The 25,352-nt window shown below is 47.0% G+C and overlaps 1 protein-coding gene across 1 annotated transcript in view; it reads left to right on the top strand.

The window, feature by feature from the left end:
* The window catches only part of Srrm4 (serine/arginine repetitive matrix 4), a 152,742-nt gene that overhangs the window by 55,317 nt on the left and 72,073 nt on the right, over positions 1–25,352 (top strand). The gene's annotated exons all lie outside the window — the stretch shown is intronic.

The following is a 25,352-nucleotide window of genomic DNA, read 5'->3' on the forward strand; positions in this document are numbered from 1 at the left end:
AAATGTTGATGTGTGTATGTTGATGTATGTGTGTGTGTGTTGGTGTAATTTGTATATATTCCATCTATTTCTAGATAAATATAACCTGCTCGGTCTGTATAATGTACGTGTATGTATGTTTTCAGGGCTGACCATTTGATATTTGGATAACCAATTGGCTTGCTCCCTCCTAGAGGAGACTATTTCTCCTGCTCTCAGAGGGGAAACCAAGTTGAAAGCCTACTCCCTGAGGACCAACTTTCGTGATCCCAGAAGGCACCATGCAAGCATCCAAAGGACAGCGGCCACAGCAGCTCATTCCAGCTGTGACAGCCGTGAGCCACAGCGAGTAGCTCGGCAAGCCGATGCGAGGGTGCGGGAGTGGTGGGCACACAGACCTGAGTCTGCAACCTGCAGCTCTCTAGTTCAGCCTAAGACAAGTTCAGCAAGAGGGACGCTTCCCAGTGCCGGCAGCCTGCATGGCTTCGCAGATCGGGTGACCCAGACATCAGTCCCACAGTCATATGGTCTTCTCATGCACACCGCTGTGTTTTCCATCTTGGTGGCTTTATAAAGGGGAACATTTAAGACACTGTTTTCCAATTAGGAAGCTTGGTGCTGAGGAGTCGAGTTCCCGAGGACTAACTAACAAGTGCAGGATTCAAAGTCACTCCCGTGTGGGTTTAATTACGGATGCAGCTCATATCCAGGATGGTGTTATTGTCTGGGTATGGAATGTCCCCCGACTTCCACCCCAGAAGCTCACATGTTGACGGCTGGGTACCCACTGCAGCTGTGTTCCACAATAAGTGACTGGCTCATAAGGATTCTGATTTTTATCTGTGGATTAATCCATGGATTTAGAATTTGGTGGTGGTAGCAATTAGAGAGTTGTCCCTGGTGGCTTGCCCTGCAAAGATAGGTCTTGTCTTTGCCCATCTCTGCTCTTCTCTTGCTATCATGATGTGAGCAGTTCCACCCCACTCTAACCTTCCACCATGATGCCTTGCCTCACTGTAACCCAGAGACACGGTTCCAACCCTATAACCTCTACAACCATGATCCAAAACCTTTACTTTCCTCTGTGTTTTATGGTGTGTGGGGCTCGGGCACACTTGGGGGGGGGGTTATCCTAATAACCAAAGACTGACAAGACTGGTCTGACTTGGGTTGAGTCCCTTAGTTTGTCTAACTGAGTGGAGATGTTTTAGAAGTAGCAGAATTTTGTTCGCAAACTCATTTGAATGATTTCTATGTAACCCAAAACAATGATGGCATTTCAGGTTTCAAATTTTTTTAAAATAGATCACGTAGGTTCAAAAAAATGGCTTGTACCATGGTGACTATGGATGCTTCTAAGTCACACCGTCTGTTGACAAACAGAACCAAGAGATGAGGTGGGAGAATCTCTGACTCCTTTAGTCTATATAAGGCCTTTGTGTGATGACTTTGTGTATTCTCAGTAGACAGTTCCCCAATGCTGAGAGTCCACCTACAGAAACGTAGCGATGGGATGGAGCAGGTGAACCGCTCTGCAAGGGGAAGGGCATGGCTTGGCAATGCCGGTGCCCTTGCTAAAGATACGAGAAAGTATGTGTGTCTGTCTGGCACTTTCAAACTCTGGGCATTGTTAATGCCATGGGACATTGGTGCTGGATCCAAAAATTACCTTGGAAACCACTCAGTTCGATGCCTTCATTTGGCATATGACAAGAGTCTTAGGAAGACTCTGCCTGGGTCTTCTCTGGGAGACAGTAACAGGGACAAAAACAAGATCTTAGTTTTGTGACCCCCCACCCCCACCCCCAGGCGTGGTCTTCTCTAACCGATTGACCATACTATGAGTTGAATCCCAGGTTGAGGAAGACGGTGGTACAATGGGTGACTGGTCTTTAGAAAGATATCAGCAAGTATGATGGGGCCCGAGGATCAAGGTCAGAGAGTGGGTAAGGAAGCAAAGGTAATGGCAAAAGAAGGGGGAAGGGGAGAAGTGGGGAGGGGGCGGAGGAGGCAGAGAGAGCCAAACAAGATTTGCAGTAAATATGAGGGATGTTACGGAAATTACTTTTTGAATGGCGTTTAATTGGTTTATTAGTGTAATTCTGTTGCAGTTTGATTTGATTCAAACCTCCGATGTGTGTGATCTACCGCCCACCAAGGGCACCATCAGCCCTGTACAAACAGCAAATGGCAAATCTGGAGGGGTGGGGTTGAAGGAGAAAGCGGGGTGGGGGGAGAACAAGAGGAGATGGGAGGAGGAGAAGGAAAGGCTGCCAGGGACAAAGGAAAGAGGGAGGGAAGACAGGGTGGACAGGGGATAAGAGCTAGAAAATAAATATCTAGATAAAAGCAAGAACGAGCTGGTGGAGCCATCATGGAATGATGGAGAAGCTGTGAGGGGGGAGTCAGAGTGGACAGAAACTGGGGAGGGGATGGAAAATGAAGCCGTAAGGAAGGGGGAGCTGGGAGGCCAGTGAAGTCAGAAGGACACAGAACAGTAGATACTGAGAGATGTGGAGGTGAAGGAAGAAGAAAAAGACACAAATAGACATTGGAGTAGGGAAGAGAGAGACAGAGACAGACAGAAGGAGGTTGAGAGCACCAGGCCAGATCCTGGGCATCTCCTGACAATTTAGTGAACTCACTGTCTAGGCATAACCTAGATTCCCGACATGAGGGTGGCATTAGGAGCCCACCACCTTCCGGGTTACCCTCCAGTCCCTTCTATGTCAGGGACGCTAGCCTTACTGATGCCAAGGGGTGCTTGGTGGAGCAGTTCCCACTGGGCACCGTGGGAGACTCAGAGGGGAGGGCTGAGGAGGCATCCCCAGACTCTGAAGGTCTAAAGATTTTACTTGAAGCCAAATCATCCTCCTTGCACAGATGGATGGGAATGTAATCAGAGGGAAAGCCATGTGGGCAGCCAGAGGCCACATCCCCAGAGGACCCCAGAGGTCCCACTGTGGGATCCCGTGGATATTATGATACAATGTGTAGGCACGTGATTTACATGCAGATATGCAGCCTGGACCATGTCTTTTCTAGAAAATACTAATAGAAAGCATTCTTTTATCAGAGCTGCTACGAGGAACCTGGCAAAACAAACAGGAAATATCTAAAGAAAGGTCCACATAGAGCTTGTTTGGTAATTACGGCAGTCTGTGTTTACGAAAGATGGAGGCTGTGGATGTGGCTCAGGGGGAAAGTGTTTTCCTAGTGGTTGTGGGATGCTGGATTCACATAAACAGAAAGAGGGGGCTGAGGGCTGGGGAAGTGGCTCAGGGGAAGAGTGTCTGCTAAGCAAGCATGAGGATCTGAGTTCAGGTCCCCAGCACCCACAGAGAGATGTGTGAGTCTGTAAGCCCCATCTCTGAGAGGAGGAGAGATGGCCGTTTCCTGGGGGCTCACTGTCCAAACAGTCTAACCAAAATGTTGAGTTCTCGGTTCAGGGAGAAACCTTCTCTAAAGAAACAAATTAAATAAGGCAGAGATCCCACATCAACCACTGACCTCTATTCCTGTTCCTACAAGCATCCATGAGTGCGCTTGCAGACACAAGCATGCGACATATATGTACAGAGAAGTCAAGACTTCCAGCGGGGTTGTCTGATCTTTGCTAGGGTCTCAGAAGTGAGAGCAGCCCCGTGGTTATGACTGAACATGAATGGGATAAACCAGAAGATCTGCGTTCAGACCAGCCCTGCACAAGGGTCTCTGAGCCAGTTGCTACTTCTCTTACTGTGTCTCGGTTTCTTCATCTGTGCGGGGGTGGGTGGGGGGGTGGAACTAGCTTTGCTTATGCATGATGGTCAACAGAAATGTTTAAAGTGGGATCTGACCCACATCCAAGTTGGATAAACAGTCATTCCCGTTATTAAAGGCATATCTGACTTTAGCTACATGGGGGTACAGACAGAGAGCACACCTGGAACACACACATTCAGTATAAGGCAAGCTGGGCTGTGAACCTAGGTGTGTGCAAACTCAGGGCTTCCCCAGAGTCCTTAAGACCTGCTCACGAATCTCCTGTGTTGTCAGACTTTCCAGGAGTGAGGCCCTCCCAAGCCCTTCCCCACTGCCAGGACTGCTTGTTCCTCCTTACTTACCCTTCAACCATGGCCTTGCTGGAGATGCCTCCTTTCCAGTGACAGGGCAGGGGGTGACAAGCCACACTTTGGAACCTGTGAACCATTGTCACAGCTCCTCACAGGCACAGCCTCCACCTCACTTCTTTCAGCCACTCCCACGTGGAGGTGGGAACCGGCTGGATGTGCTGTGCTGATTCCTCAACACCACGTGACTCCATGGAACCGGAAGACAAGCACACGTAGCTACTGCACTGGAATGGAACTGCGAAACGTTCCTGCCTCAATTGGGATTCATTATTATTATTATTAATTAATTAATTTAGTTTTTGGGGGAAAAAATAGCGAACAGTTCCAGAACTCACCAACGGGGAAATGAGGTCTGCACTGGACGCCATTAACTATCCTGGGACTGGTTCTAGGGAGTGAGAGGGGTGGAGTTGGGGCTGGCTTCACCGTCCTCAGTTTACAACAAAAGCAGGGGATGACCCAGGTCTCACTGGGTGCCTTGGATACTGCTGATTTTGGTGTTACTGTCGTTTGTACATTTGATATAATGTTTCATGTTGAATCTGACTTAGTGTCTGAGTCTCTCCTGGTATCTAAGCACATGGGAGCTGGGGGCAGAGAACTGGTCTCCAATCTCACCTCTCTCGTGTGTCTGTGAATTAAGTCTCCACTCTCCAGCTCTCTTTCCTGTGAGACGAGGGTAGAAATAATAACAGTAGTTTCATGAAGAGGTCCCGGGGCGAAGCCACCATTCTCGAGCCATCAGAAGAGTAACGACTGTGTGCCAGGCACCGTCCAGGAGACGAAGGACAACTCCGAAACAGTCTTTTCCCTCAGGGGGCTTACATTTCAGTGGGAGGATGAAGGCTATCGACAGATGTGTGGGTGAAGGCAACATGGGGTTGATGAAGCCCAACTCCAGAGAAGGTTTGACCCTGGTAAAGGATGAGGAAAGGCTGCCATTGAGGGGATTCTGAGGTACCCTTCATAGCCGGTGCTCGAAGAGAACCTCGCTGGAGAAGGGTCATTCCGTTAGAAAGTCTGGAAAAGAAATGACAACAGGCAATGCCTGGGTGCAAAGCCGACTTGGGCAGGGATTTTTAAATTCTTATTTGGAGCAAAACATGGGGATTTAATTTCTACTCTGACCTGGGGAGCCCAGGTTTTGGAAGAGGAAAGACGTGAAATGGCCTCCATTAGAAAGGTGCTCTCTGTCAGTGGGACAGAGTGAAGGGGGTTGGGGCAAAAAATAAGATTCTGTATGGAAGTGCTTGCTAAGGAGACAGATATGACTCAAATGTTCTCTATGGTAATGTTGTGTATAGGTTAAATATATTCCTAATTGGATAAATTTTCTATATTTGTATTATGTTGAGATAGTAAGACTGGGTTTTATATGCACATGTACTATATGTATATGTTTTATGCACATATACATATACATGCATGTGTGCGAGTTTGTTAGGAAATCAGCCCACACAATCAAAGGTTTTGAGAAGTTACAGGGCAGCCATCTGCACACTGAAAAACCAGAGGAAGGCCTTGGCCCAAGAAGCCAGAATCTTCAGGACCAGGGACAAAGAATGCATTGCTTTGTGTTCTAGCTTATTCCATAATGTCTGCTAGCACAAAGAACACAAGAGCCACCTCCATGATACTCGCCATGCAGCTTGTGAGTGGCATTTTGAGGGGCATATAATAAATGCTGAGTTAGAATATTTTGGGTTGTGTACATGGTCTTTTATATTGTTTAGAAGTTTCTTGTCTAATGCAGCAGATACTAATTACCTGTAGATAGACAGATAGATAGACAAACAGACAGATAGACAGACAGATAGATAATTAGATAGATAGATAGGTAGGTAGATAGATGATAGATAGATAGATGATAGACAGACAGATTGACAGACAGAGATAGATAGATAGATAGACAAATAGAGAGATAGATAGATAGATAGATAGATAGATAGATAGATAGATAGATAGAAGATAGACAGACAGACAGATAGATAGATAGATAGATAGATAGATAGATGATAGACAGACAGACAGACAGACAGAGATAGATAGATAGATAGATAGATAGATAGATAGATAGATAGATAGATAGATAGATAGATGATAGAAATAGATAGAGGTAGATATTCCCAATGCGTATTGTTTAATGCTACATTATTATCAATAAAAGAAAGAAAGGGGTGATTTCCACCACAGTAGCCCCATTGCAAGTGCTCACTGGCTGGCTGTGGCTACCATACTGTGAAACACAGACAGACATAGATGGCGCCATCGCCACAGAAAGACTGATCTAGAACAATGGTTCTTGGCTGGAAACAACTTTGTTCTCAGCCATTTGACAGTGTTAGGGGATGATTGGGGCTCTCAGGGCTGGAGGTGTGCTACAGACTTCTGGTGGATAAAAGCTTTGAAGGGCCACTAAAGTGATTCTTACACAAGGCAGATCCCCCAAACGAAAGTGACGAGGGCGAGGCTGAGGACTGATGACTTAAGTGATCTGTCATCGGAAAGGTGGCTCGTCGGGATTTTTAATGGGAACGATTTACAAACAGAGGAGGGTAGGACGCTGAGTGGTGGGTGGCAGTTCACATGTCTACCGTCCTGGGTGTTTCATCACATACAGCCCTCGCTCGTCTAGACGACCCCACAAGGGCCAGAGCTGCCCATCTCACAGGAGAAGGGGGAGGATAGGTGTTGGGAGGACCGGAGTTGGAAGCTGTGTGGCCTGTGTGAGCTGTGGGGAAGATGCTTCACTCCAGTCAGGGGAAATTAGCTACAGTTTTCTGAAAGTGGAGGGAGTGGCCTCCTTCCCACGGAAGGCTTCCAAGTGAGATTGCTTCACAGAGTCGGGCTCCCCAGGCACCCATGGAGCGTTATCCAACAACACCATGAGATGAAAAGTTCTATGGTCATTTTTTTTTAAGAAAAGCCTGTGAAATGCATTTTCATCCTGGGCTTCCAAACCGCACGAAACTATGAAAAACTCCGACAAGTGCAGCGATAAAAATGTCTAGCTTTATTGTTTAATATGCTCTTTCTTGGTCTCCTCCAGGTACATAACCCCACCCTCACTGCTCAGCAGAGGAATGAGAGCAGCTACTAAATAAAGCAGGCTCTGTGTTTAGTGGGATATATTTTGGGAAATTCAGACATGGGGTATAACCTGTGTATCTAATGGTCCCTCTGTCCCTGCATGTCTGTTTGTACTTTTAGGACACCTAAGTGACCAAGATCAAGGTATGGTGCTGGGCAGGGACAGATAGGAAGCCTGGCTTTGGACCATGTGAGTTAGCCATAGCCATACATTAGCACACCCATTTCAGAACTTGGACAGCGAGTGTGAATGCTTTCCTCTTCCTGGCTCCTGGGAGCTGATAGGTTCGGTGCACGCCTGTCTCTTCAGGAGTTCAAATCATGTGCGGTGTGTGCTCGATTCTCCTGCTTGACACCACACTCCCAAGGAGGATTGCAACACCTCCCTTGTTTAGAGGAATCACCATGACAACCGTAGCCGCTCTTGTTGTGTGGATACAGATGGCTCCTGTGGAGCAGGGAATGGGAGCTGGCTCGCCCAGAAGAGAGAGACAGGGCAATGAGTGTCTCGCTTTCCAACGCGTCTATCTGGTGACAGTTAAGCTTCTATGTGAGAGTGTAGTTCAGGGTTCCCTAGACTCACCCAGGGGAAGACCTGTATGATCTTTCTCTCCTTCCCTCTGTCCTCCCCGTGTGTGTGTGTGTGTGTGTGTGTGTGTGTGTGTATGTGTGTGTTTGTGTGTGTGTGTGTATGTGTTTGTGTGTGTGTGTATGTGTGTGTGTGTGTGTGTGTGTGTGTATTTAGCTTAATCACAATTAAATCCCAACATAGGGATTATCTAGGATATCAGGGAGGGGAGAGAGAGGGAAGAGAGAGAGAATAGAAAATCCCAAGACAATAAATAAACTTGGGACTCAGTGTTTTCCATATTTGGGCCTCACCCTGCACACTGAGAGATTTTAGGCGGTTCCATGAATATAAATAAGAATACCAAGAGACCATGAGCCAGGAGGAGAGTTCTGTTTTGTTTCATTTTCCTAGTTAGGGTTCATGTTAGAGTCGCTCCATTTGGCTGTTAATGCCTCTCAATGGCTGCTAGTCGGCTATTAACAAAAGAGAGAGCAGGTGTCAGGCCCAACCTGGGCCAGGTAGTGGCCAGGGCTAATCTAATGTCCTTTGTTTCCATCCTACCTGTGTTTAAGGTTACCTCCCCCCCCCCCTGTGTGAATTGGGCACTCATTTCCATTTACAATAGTGCTAAGAGGCTTGCTCTTTAAGTGAATCTCTTAGGCTAAAAGGCAAGTCAACCTCTAGACTAATGGTAAGTAAGTGGTGGTGTGGGAGACATGCTTCCACAGACAGGGCCTGAGCTGGGCCCGTGAGTGGCTGAGGTCAGGGAAGGAGAGAGGGATGGTGTGCTGTGGAAAAGTCTGGGCCATGCTGTCTTGAGCACTCCTCCTAGCCTCTGCCAGTCTCAGGTTTGTAGTCAGTCGGTGGGGACAATGGGTGTGAGAGGACCATACAAGACCCACGGCGCAGACTAAATAAATGACCATTGTCCTGTATATTTCATAGCCAGCATATCCATCTGTACACGTGGCGGCTCTGAGAGCCCCACGCTGGAGGAAGACGCCTTGTCTGTGAGCAGGCAAATCCCCTAGTTCCTACTGTGAGCAGTCAGAGCCTTAGGCATGTGCCGTCTCATTTAAAGTCCCCCTAGGTCCAGTGACATAAGGGTTGTTGTTACAGTACCCACAGAGACACAGAAGTAGAGTAACTTACCAAGAATCTCAGACCTGGGAAAGCAGCACGCAAGTCACACACCCAGGCCACCCAACTCCCACACCCATCTCTGAGCTGCTCTTGGGTACAGCAGGCTCCTTCGACCTACAGTAAAGTCTTGTTGTTGATGGCAATGGGGATTTGCTCAGTAAGAACCCGCTGGTTAGGCTTGCACACACACACATGCATTATACACATTCGTACATGTGTGCACACACACATTGCATACACATATACACACTACACCTGCTGGGGAGACATCAGCAAAGTGCCCTTGTGTGGATATCAGCACTCATAAAGAGCCGGGCATGGCAGCTCATGCCTGACATCCCAACATGGAGATACAGAGTCACCACGGTCAGTCAGTCCAGCCAACTTAGTGGAAGACCATGTGCCAGAGAATAAGGTAGCAAAGTGACCGAGGAAGGCATCTGAGTTCAGCCTCCGGCTTCTACATGCTCATGCACACACCCACACATACATACACATGCGCACTACACACACATGCACACACACTACACACACTCTACACACATACTACACACACATTCTCACCCGCTGCACACATATGCACACATACTCTACACACAAATACATACACACTACACACATACATATACTACACACACCACACCACACACACACACACACACACACACACACACACACACACACACACACATACACATATCCACTACACACAACTACACAAAGTGGCTTCAATAATAAAGAGATTATCTTGAGTCTCACACAGCTTCAGTCAACTGGACCTGAGAACTTATGCGATGTCCACTTCTCAACACTACTCTTTATGGTATTGGTGCCATCTTCAGGAAGTATCCCCACCACCACCCCCTGGCAACTCAGATGACAATTTCCAGAGCTCCATATTCCCATCCTTTGTACTCACCTCCAGGCAAAGACCTCTCCTCCCTTCCCTCTGTCGATCTCATTTGATTAAGTCCTTGCCTATGGACCTGTCACTGTGGCCAGGAACAGACTGTGTGCTCATAGGAGCTGGAGGGCAGTTCCTCTTGTCTGAGCCAGATGCCCAGAGAGTAGAAGAGTCTAGTGTTCACCCCTACAGGATAGAAGGGATGCTCAGCAGTGGGGACTCTGCCCCCCATGAAGACATCTTTATAATCTTCACAGAGAAGGCCCAGAGTCTAGGGGCAGGCGTCAGGAGGGAGTAGACATCTTTGCCACGCCTCACCACTCTTCGGTGACAACGGAAGCCCTAGGAACTAGAGTGTCAGTGTCTCGGGTGTAGCATAAAGCATTAGCTTCTTCCCCAGACACCTGACGGGACCGTCATAAAGATCATAGTCAGGAGTATTATTTACAAGTGGAGTTAATATTGTAGCTCCTTGTCTCTTTCTAGGCGTCTACAGACACATACATTTCGATCCAGGATTCCTATCCAAGTGATTAGAGATGCTCTTAAAATTGAAATTTAGCCACTCCCTCCCAGTTAAATGTGAGGCCTGACTTTATCACTCACCTCCTCATGCTAAGAATAAAGTCTGACTATGCTGCGGGCTAAGGAGCAGCCTCAGTGTTGCCAGGCTGTGTATTAAACATTTGGTTGTCCCCATGACCCTGCTCTGCCGTGCATGACATAAAGAATTGTGTAAAACACCAGGCAAGTGTCCTGGCGTCTGCAGAGAGCTGAGTTTGCAGCCCTGTTCCGGCTCTCACACCTGCAGGACACTGGTAATCCACTTAACCTCTCTGAGCATCAGCACCACAGCCATGATGAAATTATTGGGGGGAACGTGTGTATGGTGTTTGGTCATGTATCCAGGACCCGGGGTCACATAGCGGGTGCAGCTGCTGTACCTTCCGCTTCCAGGACTCATGCGGTCACTCTTACAGCAGAGCCACCCTTCTCATCTGGGGCCATCCAGGGACATCCCTTAGCTTTCAGAAATTTCTGAGTCTCTTGTCTATTCAGACCTGCTCTGTTCACCCAGGCTACAAATTGCTGGCCCATACATCCTGAAATAACTTTTCTTCCGGCCAATTCCCTCCCAGCCTCCCTCCCACCAGGCCCAGAATAGCCTCATACATCATGACTCCATACAGCCTGCAGGAAGTTCCCTCCCCTTTGATAATAGCTCAGCGTTGTCTGAGCGCTGACGCGACCGTGGCCCACGGTGCCTGGTGCAGCCACAGTGAAGCCCAGGTATGCTACACGGTCATGCACAGATGTTGCTTGCAAGGGGATGCCACCATCTTCAGAGCTGGCTTGGGGTGGGTGGATAAATGAGGCTGTCTTATGTTGTGGATGGAGGAGACCAAGAGGCTAGCGACAGAGTGAGAGGCATTGGTGTGCCCCTGTGCTTTACAGTTCATTAAAGAAGCCCTTTCTGCTCTCACCTGGGGTTCTCTACTTACTGGGGTCTGCTGGCTTGCAGGGCTGGCCCCTGCCCACTGCCCACTGACCTCACTGTCCTCTCATCCCCTTTCCCTCTTTGCTTGTTCTTGGGTCCTTTAATTCTCGCAACCAGCTAAGCGCTCTGCCTTCAAGCCTTTCCCTAACCCACTTTCAAATGGCTGCTCTTTCCCACCATTTAGATTCCCCGAAAGCCCCTCCTGGCTGCGTTTCCACCCCTTCTTTGCTGCACATATCACAAACTGTAATTCCATATTTCCTTCGCAACACTTATTTCTTTAATGTCTGCCTCCCACTCTGAATTGTGACATCTATTGTTGGTCGTGTTTACTAAGATTTATCTACAACCCACTATGGTTCCTGCTCCATAAGAGGCACTCAAAACACACTTCTGCGGAAAAGATGGATCCACAGCGGTGAGTGGGAGACAGCCTGCTCACGCTCGGCAATGGCATCCCCATTTGCCACATCCTTAGGCACAAAATACCTAGAGGTTCCCCAAGGTCACATTAAGGCTTTTAATATAACGGACCTGAAAATCCAGGTTTCCACTCCTTAGTTTGCATGTTTCGTGTCTCTCCCAGCTGCCTTTAAAGAAAGATACAAAACCTTGGTGATGTTCACGTTGTTTTGTTTTGTTTTGTCTTCCTAGATAATCAGGCCTTTAGGCTGACTCTTGACAAGTGTGGGCAGTCGGGCAGTCGCGGGGGAATAGCATGGGAAATGGTGTTCCAAACAAGGGGAAGAGATGGTCCAAAGTATGTAGCTGTGTAGTTATCTCAGGGCATAGAGCAAACATCTCAGTTTCCTAATTCTCTGTTTCCATGAGCCACACTTCTTTAATACATATGGCACTTGAAGGGCCACCAGAAGCCAAGAGGTAACCATGCTTAAGCCACCAAATTCGTTAATCAATAAAAGCAACACATAAACAAAAGGACCTCCTCCAGCAGTCTCAAGTAAGCCGGGCTAGCCTCGAGCTTCCTATGTAGCGGAGGATAGCTTTGGGCTTCTGAGCTCCTGCCTCCAACTCCCAGATGTGAGGATGACAGGCATGTGCCACCACTCCAGTCTAGGGCAGTGTGGGGGTGACTGGAGGAGGGGACAAGTTAGGTGATCACTCTTGCAACTGAGCTGCATTCCCCAGCTCTCAACAGATATTCGTGACAAATTAGTTAAGAACAAATAATAAGCATTAACACGAATCAGTCCCTGCTGAACCTGTACAAAGTCCCAGGCATCGTGTTCTGTAAAAATGAGATGAGAGTACCCATCTAATCATGTCAGGAGGGTGGACACTCCCTCAGCCTGGCATAGGACTGATAACTCTTACAGAAGGTTAGATGGGGGCTTCAGAAACTAAATAACATTCCCAGGTCACTCAGTTGGTGGGTGAAAAAGCTAGAATTAAAAGCCAGGCAAATTCAAGTTCACAACACACTGGCCATCAGCTCTTCTCTGGAGGAAGCAGCATCCTTTAGGGACATATAAACCATGGTCAGAGCATTTCCCTCCTGCATGCTTTCTTCTCCTGGAGTTGGAGACACCCAGGGGCAAACTCACCCACCTACTTCATATCATCCACCCTCTTCATCCCAGAACCCACACTGCCTTCACCCTTCACCTTCCCTAAGGGTATCCCTACTTGTAACAGTCACACTAGGAATGATCTACCCCACCCTGGAGCTGTTTCTAGGGTCCTGTAATCTCTCCAGTGGAGAGGGCTCTGAGGATTCCTCCTGCCTTAGCAGAGTCAGGGAAGAATATTGCCTGCGGCTCCTGTAGCGGTCTACCCCTAGACTGAAGCTATTCTTCTGCCTAGCTCTCCGTCCATGCTTGTCCAACTCAAGGCCACAGAACAATGGAACAGACATCTGGGTTTAACATGGAGTCTTCTGCCTTGAAGCCGCTTCTGTTCTGGTCTTGGCTTTATCCCATCACTTAAATGTCCCCTTAATTTGTTCATTCTCTCATCTCCAACTTCACACTCATCCCCTTGCCAGCTGTTGAAGAGGCTTGGAGCAGTGCTCTTCTCTTTGTTCATTCATTCTTGATTCATTCATTCATTCCACTCTTCCTCTGTGGCAGGCACTGGGTTAGCTAGACATTCCTACTAGATACAAGCTTACCTTTGTGTCTGTCTCTCCCTGGGCGGTGAGGCAACAGAGGCTCATATTGAAGACATAAGAAGCGTCTTAGAGAGGGAATGCTGGGTGTGATAAGCCACGAAATGAAAGAGTAGGAGAAATTGAGAGTGTCTCCAGGATACGTAAAGACTGGTAGGAGAGAAGAATTGTCCCATATTGGGAAATGAGACCCCGAACATACTGAACGTGGAAGAAAGATAGGGATTGAAAGGGAACATGGCAGCCAAGAAGGCATCTGTCCTCATGTACAGCATAAGGAGGTTATGTATTTCTTAGAGATGAAGGGGTCACAAAGGAGATCAGGCAGTCACACCATCTTCACATCTTGTGTTGCTGGCTCTTGATCTCTTTCTTACTTCGTTTTACTGGGCTGACCTTCATTTACTATCAGGTCAGATTCTGTTAGCCCATCACCAGCAGAGTCCACATGCTCTGTGATTCCCACAGGATCTCTGGGAAAGGGGAGAAGGTTCAGGCTTCTTCATGCCAAGCGTCAGAATATCTGACTGATTGGCACATACCTTGAGCCAATCTAACCCCCTGGGTGCTGAGTAAACAACCAATCATGGTTAGATGAATAGAGAATGACCTCTAGGGTAGGAATAATGAAGTCTGCTCGACACACCATCCTGAATGCCACGTGACTTTGTGAGGATTGAACTTTTCTGAAGCTCTTAGTTTCTCTGCTTATGGCATGGCACAGTCGGTGGCCTGTGAGGATAATGCGTAGCTAAGATCAAAGTACCGTTCAGGAAGAAAGGGACCTGAAAACAACCTGTGTGTCGAAACAGGACACAAAGAGGTTTCCTTTTCTTACAGTTATCCACTTTGGTAGACAGACACACAACAATGAAATAAAGTAAGTTTACCAGGTGAGTCAGATGCAAAGGAGAAGTGGATGTTATATCACCCCAATCCCACACTGCATCTTCAGTGTATCTGTATTAGCATTATTAAATGTTTATGAGGTATAACAGTTTGTATAGATCATCACACATATGCAATACACACACACCCCACACATCACACATCACACACGCATGCACACTTCTTTATTTTCTATTTTCCCTAGGGCCACTCTGAATCAAGTGTCCCTGCGGAACTGGGAGACATCCTTCACTATCAATAACTTCTCCCAAACAGGACTCAAAGAAGTGTGAGAATGATAGCAGGCACTTTGGTTTGTAAAAATCAGAGACTCATTCCGCCTTCAGCCTTGGAGATTCTCCCAGTGTGCCACATCCACCACGGCTTACACTGAGTTCCTGAAGGACACCATGACCTCTAAAAATGGGCTTCAGTGTGAGATCAGTTTGCTCCTCCTCTTATCACACATCTTATCAGCTTAACTCATCCTGTAAAGTGGGAGGGAGGAGCAAGATCCTCACCTGCCAATCATTTGGTCATTGGTGATTTTGCTTTAAGGATGGGGCTCTAAAGGTGGGGAGATGGATCAGTGGGTAAGAGTGCTTGCCATACAAGAATGAGGGCCTAAGTTCAAATCCCCAACACCCACATTGAAGTCAGGCATAGTCTCCCATGCCTGTGATGCCTACATAGGAGAACAGAGACTGATCTTAGAAGCTTGCTGAATAGCCAGCCTGGCTGAGGTGGGAAGCACTGGTCTCAGTGAGAGACCCTGTCTCAAGGAAACAAGGTGCTGTGTGATAGGGAAAGACACCTCGTGTCCTCTTCAGGCCTTTTTATATCCACAGGGGTTCATGCACTTGTACATTCACCACACAAATGCCGCAGCACATACCACACATCCATACACATTAAGTCATTCAATTTATTAATTTAATTAAAAGAAGAGTGGAGTCCCATGCTCCACCACTTTCCCCTTCATCCTTTAAGATATATTATGTCCCAATCTCTTTTGAGCTTGGCTATTGTCTCCTTGAACTGCTTAGTGTGTGTGTGTGTGTGTATGTGTGTGTATATATATATATGTATGTGTAAGCATGTGCACATGTTTGTGTATGTGTGTGTGCATGTGTGTGTGTTTGTGTATATATGTGTGTATATATATATTTGTATGTGTAAGCATGTGCGCATGTTTGTGTATGTGTGTATATATGTTTATATATATGTATGTGTAAGCATGTGCACATGTTTGTGTATGTGTGCGTGTGTGTGTTTGTGTATATATATATATGTGTGTGTGTATATATACATATATATATTTGTATGTGTAAGCATGTGCGCATGTTTGTGTGTGTGTGTGTGTGTGTGTATTTAAGCAATGCAAGCACATGACATACTGTGCACTCAGTGACAGAAAAGACCTTGAAGGTTGAGGGAATGAATAATGTAAGGAAACTACAGCCACCCTGGAAAGCCTCAGGCCACAAATCCTTTCAAGAGGGACACAAAAATAGCAACGCTTCCTGATGTTAATTAGCATCTTCAAAGGGTGGGGGCAGAGTGTCCTTGAGATTTGAAGCTCAGAGATGGGGGAAGGTGTGCACACTTTGTGTGCACTTGGTGTGTGAACAAGACTCACACGGGAGCCTGCTGGGCTGTGCTGATTCCTGCCCCTGAGAACTGGTTCAGCACCGTGGACAGTAGCTATGGCTGGAGTAAGTGGGCTGCAAATGTAGCCACGCTAACTGTTGCAATTCCAGGGCAGCCTCACCTTCCGGCTGTCTCTCACGTTGTGAGATGTGTGTGCTGCTGAGAAGCTGAGTGCAAATCTCTGCTGTAGAACTTGATTAACTGGAAACACGTTAGTTTATTTCTGACAGTCTCCTAGGCAAGGTGGCAAGCTTCGGACTGTAAGGTGACTGACAAGAGCCTCACAGGCACGCACAAGGTTTAATGGCACTTCTGGATTTGGGGGCTGGATAATTCCTTACTGGGAGGATCACTGTGTGTGTGTGTGTGTGTGTGTGTGTGTGTGTGTGTGTGTGTGTGTGTGTAAGGCAATCTAGAGTTTGTGGTATGTGTAGCCACGATGTGTCTGTCATACCGCACAGGATGTCTCAAAACATTGCTCACTTCCTTGGAGGCAGAATCTCTGACTCTGTTGAGAGCATATAGGTTGGATGTGTTGGGGGTGGATCCCGATTGAGCCACATATTAACAGCTCTGAAGACTGTCTTAGCTCATCCATGGCTCAGATTTCTTTATGGGTCTCAACACTGAGACAGCTCTAGTATTGCCTTAGCATCAGAACTGAACGGAATATTTTTGTTGAACTACTTAACACAGTGCTACGCTCACTGTGTACCTTCTGTAGATGTCAATGTCATCAGTGAGGTGGCTGCCCCATGATCATCACGGCCAGGTCAGCCACTTAACTCCAAAGGATAAGGCTCCAAATGTTTAAACAACTCATTTAGAAAATACAATAATATTTTCTATAATAATAAATATACTTATATTTTAAAATATAAAAAATAATAATTATAAAGTTCTGTGGAGATGGCTCAGTTGGAAAACTGCTTGCTCACTGAGACACCACAAGGACTCAAGTTCTGCCCCTGTCGTCCTGATAGAAAGCCAGGTGCAGTGGTGCACACTCATAATCCCAGCACTGGGGAGGCAAAGATTGGAGGTTCTCTGGGGTCGGCTGGCCGGCCTGTTTAACCACACTAATGAGCTCTTTCTTTCGGGAGAGACCCTGTCTCAAAAAAAAGATGGAAAACTCCTAAGGAGTGAAATATGAGGTTGACCTCTGGCTTACACACACACACACACACACACACACACACACACACACGGAGGGGTGGAACACAAGATAAGAAGACATTACTAGTTTCTCACAAACACTCATCAATCTGACAGGCAAGAGAGGTTCAAAGGGGAGCAAATCACCAGCTCAGGTCCCAACGCCAGAAGGTCCAGCTTAGGCTGGTGATTGTTTTACAAGTGACACCCTGGTAATGTGTGCACAAGACTTTGCTCTGTGTTGCCATACAGACAGGCATGACTTGCTACAGTAGCAGCCAGCGCCAAACATCAGAGTTACTGACTGCACCTCTACAGTCTATCCTCCGCAGTTACTAGAAAATGGCTGATCACACACTTGCCTTGAAATCTTTCACCCAGAATGTACACCTACTGGTCGCATTTCCACTTTGTTAGTTAAAGAACGTCTCAGTCTGTGGGTGTGTTGAGGCGATCCTACTGTGTGCCTGGAAGGAGAAGCATTATACGGATTAACCACGCTAATATCGCCCTCACGGCCACCACAGCGCCTCTCTTCTGCGGGGATGTTGGCTTGCATGCTTAAAACACCACAAGAAAGGGAGGCTCAAGCCTTTCAGGGAAAAGGCAGCAGAGAAATGCCACACATCTGGTCAGTCTTATTATCTTACAAAAATAATTAGCAAGGAAATTTTAATAGGATCAGGGTGAGACCAACTCCACTAATTTGCAACTAAAATGGTACTAATTCACATCAAGGCTCCATTGGCCATTTCATTTTGGCTTCCAAAGGCCCCATTATTAATTCATTTCTAAAGCGATCTCTCTCATTCCCAAGGGGTGTATCTTAGTAACTACGTGCTTACAATACTCTATTTGATTAAAATTTAACAAGCTATGTTATTGGCAAATAAACTATTTACTTCAGTGCTGTTGCCAATGCCAAAAGGAATGTTTCAAACAAGGGGATAGATTTGACACACTAAAGAGATTGTCATTCATAATTTACAATAGCCCCAGACCTCAGCGTATACATATTTTTGTCAGTGGTGGCGTTGAAGAGTATGAAAAGCCAGAGAAGTCAGCCAAAGTTTCCTGATTTCCTACTTATTAAAAGTGAGGAAACCAAGAAATTGAGTTTAGGTTGTCATGTAGTGTAGTATGTGCACACTGCCATTGACTTGTGTGACCTCAGAGAAACCCTACACATTCTTGGGTTTCTATCTTTTAAAATGAAGCCAATAAAAACTTGTTTACTTAAAGCATGGTGCTTTGTGAGGCTAAAACAAGAGGCAAGATAGAAATGTGCTTTGATAACCAGAAGGTAGCTTATAAATATTATGTTGGTAAGTCCTTCTCCTTCTCGACCCTCACACTCAGCACTAAGCTACGTGACAGAAAGCTGTAGCCAATTAAAACGTAAGGATTTTTCTTCATCTTTTAGGCAGGTATCTCAAGGAAAGCACCCGCAAAGTTTGGTTTTAGCCGAACAGGAGGCGAACAAATTGTCCCAATGGCAATTCAGTTCTCCACCCCAGTAACAAGTGACAGTTATTCAGCACATACCTGATATACCAGGAATCATTCCAACTCCTTTATAGATGTGCGCGCTTGCACACACACACACACACACACACACACACACACACAGTCTATAAATATATATATTATGTCTTATCTCACAGCTATATAGTGATGTGTCTATTATTAACATTCTCATCTTCTAAAAAGGGAAACTGAGGCTCATAGAAGTAGACCATTCCTCCAATGTCACCCACTAAAGACTGGTTTAGCCAGCAGTCGAGATGCTATGTCAGATCTGGCTGGTGACAGCACCTCAACTCTTAACCAACTCTCTTCCTTGGTTATTGTTTTGGTTCAGGATGCACGGTTCTGATTTGCCTTCTGCCCACTTCTGTGATAGGTGTGAATGGTTCTGAGATAATTCTATCTCCCGGCTGGAAAATGGAAGCATCAGCCAACTTGCAGGTCAGAGGATTCAAGTGCTGGGTCTACTTGGCTGAGGATTTTTGCCAACCAACATCCTTGCACCTAAGATAGTTTAGAATCAAGAGTAAAGCTTAGAAAAACCCTGGGTTATGGGGTGAATTGATAGATGTGTGTGAGAGGGTGGATGAGTAGGTAAAATGATGGATGGATGGGTATGTGGGTGAGTGGGGGGATGGGTATGGGGGATGGATAGATGGCTAGATGGATGGATGGGTGGGTGGATGGATAGGTGGATGGATGGATGGATAGGTGGGTATGTGGATGGGTGGATGGATGGATAGGTGGGTGTGTGGATGGGTGGATGGATGGATAGGTGGGTGTGTGGATGGATGGATGGATGGATGGATGGATGGATGGATGGATAGGTGGGTGGATGGATGGATGGATGGATAGGTGGGTGGGTGGATGGATGGGTGGATGGATGAATAGGTGGGTGGGTGGATGGATGGATGGATGTCAGGATAAGACGAAGGGTGGGTGGATGAATAGAGAGATGAGCCATTGTGAGGACAGATGGATAAATGGATGGGCATGTGAAATGGTGGATATGCGTGTATACAAACAGATGCATGCATGTGTGAATTTACAAGTAGGTAGGAGGTGGGTGGATGGATGAACGGACTTATGGATAGGTGTAAGGATCGATGTTTGAATGGGTAGACATATGGGTAGGTGAGAGAGCAGATAAATGTATAAATGGTTGGATGGGTAGGAAAAAAAGATGTATATGCGTATGGATGGATTGATGGATTTATGGGCAGGTGGGAGAGCAAATGGGGAGATGGAGAGATAGGTTGAAAAACTGGATGGATGAGTAATAGGAGATATTTCCTACTTAATGGATAGATCAAAGGGACAAGCTGGTTTAGCAACTGTAAAGTAATAGCCTCCAATTCCTTGTCTGCCTTTGATGTCTTGCTTGACAAAACTAAGCCCCCCCGTATGCACCGCCGAACTTCGTTGTTACTCACCAGCATTATCTACATGCCGCTCTCAAGGCTCCGGGCTGCGCGTGCTCATTAAGACACCATTTCTAGTCTCACTCGGATGTGCTATTGGCCAAGTGCAAGTTCAAGCTTTTTGTCTGGATCATAATAACAGCAACTGTTATTTACTGAGTCTCTCTTTTTTAGTGTGTTCCAAGGACTGGAATAAGCCGGCTACCTGACTTATAAATACACAGCCAACACACAGTCTTGATGTGGCCATCCCATTTTTCAGACAAAGGGAAGTTGGAGAGGTCATTCCATCCTAACTAGGTTAAATAGGGCTAGAAACTGGGCTCAGCTCAAGGGAGTATGGCTGCAAATCGGATGGCTTTTACTCTCTACTGTTGGCTCTGAAGTGTGCTCCCCACGTCTGCAGAATCAGCATCATCTGGAGGCTTGTTAGAGATGCAAATTGTTGGGTCTCAGCCCAGACATACCAAATCAGCCCGCAATCTGTCCTACGGGCCTGGCAGGTGCATGTATGCATGCTCCAGCTTGAGAACCACTGTGCTTGCCTAGAAACGTGGCTTCCTCAGATCTTGGAGAGACGTTTATGCTAAGCCATCCGCTTCCTTCGCTGTGTGTGCTTTGGACCAGTGGGGCTGGGTAGACCTCTCTGTCCTTCATCTGTGGAATCGGTATGAGAGTCTCTGTCTTAACCTCCATCCGGTTGGATTTGCCCTGCACTCTACAGTATGAACACACACACACACACACACACACACACACACACACACACACACCCCACAAAGGAAAGCCAGAATAGACATTCTAAAGGTGGTCCTGATCACGCCTCCCTCCTGTTCAATAACCATAAAGGGTTTCCTGCCTCTCTCAGCACAATGCCCGCACACCAGGCTCTGCAAAGGTTTGTAATCTGCTACCACAATCCTCTCACCTCCACCCACCCTGCCTGAACTCCATGCTAGCTCTGTTGCATAAGTAAATGCCCACTTTTTGTGTCTTCCATGGATGCTAGCTCTCAGGAATGCAGAATCAGACATTTTCTTCCATGTTTAAGCCTACTTCTTAACGTGACGCATGCTTGATCCATAGCAGGCATCTTAGTTTATTTTCCTGTTACTTTGATAAAAATCCTCCGACAAAAGTAGCTTAAAGGGGAAAGGCTTTCTTTCCCCACACACTGTGCTTAAGGGCACAGTCCATCGGGGTAGGGATGTCAAGACAGCAGGTGCCCTGAGTGGTCTGATCACAGGGCGTCCATACTCAGGAAACAAAAAGGAACAAAAGCCACTTCATCACCTCCCTTTCTCCACTTTATGCAAACCATGATCTCCTGACCAGGGAGTGGTAAGGCCCACGGTTCAAATACGCAGTCATAAAAAATAATATCTGGAAACCCAGCGCTTTTACCATATACCTTATTGGAATAGCCCCTTTGTGATTTTTAACCTTCTGTGAGTCAACCAAATCAGAACGTGGGCTCTTGAAGACAAAGAGCCTGCACGTTGACTCTCACCTCTCCCACCCACACATGTGTGTAGACTCAGTCACGTGGCTTAATCTCTCCATATCTCACCTCCCTGTAACACGGGGGTGATGAGGTAGCTGGGAGGCCTAAGTGCGACCCTGCATCTATCTGTTAGTATTCTGCCTGGTGTGACAGGGTGACACCATGCATTCTTATTAACTCCCATCTCCCCAGCTCACTGCCAGCTCCTGGTGGCTCACACCATGTACAGCAAATGTGCATTGCGGGTGCTCAAGTGAGGGCATAGCTTAGACTCATGGTAGAGAACCTACTGTTGGAGCATCAGGCTCCAGGCTCAGCGTTGGAAGGCCTGGCTCCTCCACCCTCCAGCTAGGGGTGGGAGGCTCCTCCACTTTTCTGATTTCCCCCATGTCTCCCTTCTGTCATCTGAAATCCAGCTATAGTACAGAGGGCCTGTGTCACAGCTGTGAGGAAGACCAGATGTAGATGAAGCATGGAAGCCAAGTGTGGCTTGAGCAGGAATGTGACATTTGCTACAAACCTGTTAGTTGTCATCTCTGCCACAACCGTCACCACCGTGGTGACCCTGTGAGAGCTGAAAAATAAACATGGGGATACTTCAGGCTTCGTGCACTGCGCCTCTGCCTCAGATGAAACCTCCCTGCTAGTCCTCCCTCTTCCCTCTTCCCCTTTCTCTCCTTTCCAAGTTGGCTACTTCTGCAAGCACAGGGGGAGGCTGGCCAGCTGCACTCAGAATGAGGCCTCCGAACCCTCCTCCTTTTGTGCCTGTACAAAAGCACCTTCAGGTGCCTCTTTCCCCATGGCCTTGGGAGCCTCGGCTGTTAATCCCTCACTAGAGGAGCCCTGGACTCCGCACTCTATCTGTCACTGCACTCTTGAAGCCCTTGCTCAGAACTGACACTTCCCAGTCACCCGCCACATGGGTGCTGGACATTGCTGGTGGATTTCCAAAGCTCCAAGGTAAAGCTGCATTTGCTCCTGTTAATTGATCTGAAAATGGAGGTGAAGAAACAGAGAGGAGGCTTGATAGAAGAGGCAAACAAGATCTGCAGTGTGGTGGGAGCTGCCAGAAATAGTCACTGGGGTGGAGAGGGTGATGAGCGGTGATCTAAGCGTCTTTGGTTCATATTTAAAGCCCTTTCTCTAGGGGTGCTGTCCTGGGTTGGTCATACCTTTCTATATGGCACTAGGTAGCTTGGAATTGGAGGGTCTGTTCTAAAAACAAAAACAAAGGAAATAATTTAAGAAATATGAGAAGCAAAATTGGGAGAAGAGCTATGGGACTCAGGAAATATCCATGAGGGAAGGTCAAGGTGGAAGAACTATAGAAAAAGGGGAGCCCCAAATAACAGAGCCGACTTCCAGGGGAACACAAGGCAGAGCAGGTGGCGTGAAGTGAGCCGCTTAGCTTGTTGCTGCAGGTTCCTACCCATGACTGGGCATGGGAATCCCCTGCAGAGCTTTCGGGACACATAGACGCTGTGCCCATCAGGATGGCTTAGTGGGTAAAGGTGCCTAACACCAAGCCTGATGACCTGAGTTCAATTCCAGGGACTCACGTGGTAGAAGGAGAAACCTGACTCCCATAGGCTGTCCTCTGACCTCCACACCTGCACCACACACACACACACACACACACACCACACACACACACACACACACACACACACACACACACACACACCCCTCTACCAGGATGCTATCTTAGGTCAGAATCTGCAAAGGTGGGGCTAAGGAATCTGTGTTGACCGGAAGGCCTCTCTTCTCTGGTTCTGAGGTAGTCCAGCCAACTGAAGTTGCAGATACACATGGGGAAACTGTGGGTTTAGATGGCTCAGAGCACTCGGTAGCTGGGAACACTGTGACAGTGACCTAGTGCTCTGGAAACTCCCTTGGATTTCAGCCCTGGGGGACCTTTGGGACCATCTATGTCTACAGTCTCCTAGCAGATGGGGCCCCATCTCAGGGCTCGTCTTGGGGAATAAGTAGTTTGAGTGGTCAGCATCCCAAACTGCCATCCCTTGCTTCAAAGAGAAAACTCTTTTAAGTTGTTTTGGATGGAGAGGAGTGGGTCGCCATTACTTCTCCAAATGGGAGAAAAACCAAGGATGAAGAAGATAGTGTGATACATACTGGGTCACACATATGTATTGGTTCCCAAATCATGAAGACTCCCATTTTCCAGATTCCTAAAAGCCAGGATGAACGGAAAGTTGTTGCTCTCATTTACATTCTTTCTGGCCCTTTCACTACCCCAGCGGAGTCAAGCTAGACCTATGATGTATCTCTGTTGTGCTTGGAATGCAGACAAGTGACAAGGAACTAAGTAGAGCATCTTCCGTTCATCATCCCATTTCCAGATATGTCAAAGCCCACAATACTTTCGTGTCAGGGGTCCCAGGTGAAACAGAGGAATGAGATCATGAATTAGCAAGGAGTAAACTGTGGGCATATGGTGCTTGGGTCTTACGTGCGTCCACTCCAGGGCTGGGAACTTCTAGGACAGATCACACCATGCTCAGATCAAGCATGTCCACATTTCTTCTTCTCCAAGCATGGATCCCTCAACTTATGGTCTGCAGTGTGTCCTAATCATCAGGTCCCGAAACTTGCCCAGTGCCTACTGTGTGACACTATTCCTGAGAAGACATTAACAAATGTCTACTCACCCCCAGATAAGAGATTGACAACAGACCAAAGTAAGAACACTAACAAGGTCCAACTAGGAATATGGGTGAGAAGTTACTTATAGGAGCAGAAATGACTCAAAGATGACTGCATTGCAAAAAACTCAAACCAGCATGGTGTCAGCTCACAAAGCCAGAAATCTGGAGCACCCTGCACAGCCTGGAACAGGTTGTAAGATGTGTTTTTCAGGTAAATCAGTTGCACTAAGCCTCCTTCAGGCAGCTTGGTTGGTCTCTGCCTCTTCCATGGAGCTCAGCTGGTCTAAGAGTCATTATTGCTTGTATTTTCTTAGGAAGGGAGAGGCCCAGAGAATCTGGTCAGTTTCAGGGATTTCCTGAAGCCTTCCAGTTGTTTACTTCCTGAGCTTAATGGTCTTTCTTCTTGGATGGCATGTTTCACCTGCATCGTCAATCTTCCTGAAGAATGGGTAGATTTGCCTCTTCTTAGAATATCCTGTGTCTCAGTGAGCTTCCCTCCAAGATGGAATGTTTTATCTTGGAGGAAATTACTATATAGAATTCTAAACATCAGCAGAGAGAAAGCCAGTTACAAAGAAATGGTTCCCCATGTGAGAGCAAGCGCAGATGAGACTGGCTCGAGGGATGGTTGGGGCACAAATGGGTCTCGTTGTTGGAGACAGACCTGGGTTGGCCTCCCAGCCTTGGCTCCTCCTGGTTTTGTAATCTTGGCTTCACCTCCTTTGAGCCTCACTAATGCTGTTATGAAAAATTAAATTTATCAATGCTGTAAACACAGCACACAGTACACACACGATAAGTAGCTGTTACCGATGTCATTTCTGTTTACTTTCTCGCAGTTGCCCAAAGTCTTCCAGAGAAGATTTTCATTCGATGAGATGCACATATCTAATTGGTTCCCACATACTCCTCAAACCCACACCCCAGATGGAAAATGTGTTCATCATTCCAGAAAATTCCCTCAGGTCTTTCCCCAATTTGGGTGTCAGCCCTTAGGGGTAATGGCTGTCTTGAGAATTTTCCATGGTAAGCTAGATTCTTCTGTTTCAAAACTTGATGAGAGCAGAATCACATCTCTTAATGTCTGGCCTCTTGGCATATGGTATGTGTGAG

Source organism: Myodes glareolus, chromosome 2, assembly GCF_982192425.1.
Source record: "Myodes glareolus chromosome 2, mMyoGla1.1, whole genome shotgun sequence".
NCBI classification, from domain to species: domain Eukaryota; kingdom Metazoa; phylum Chordata; class Mammalia; order Rodentia; family Cricetidae; genus Myodes; species Myodes glareolus.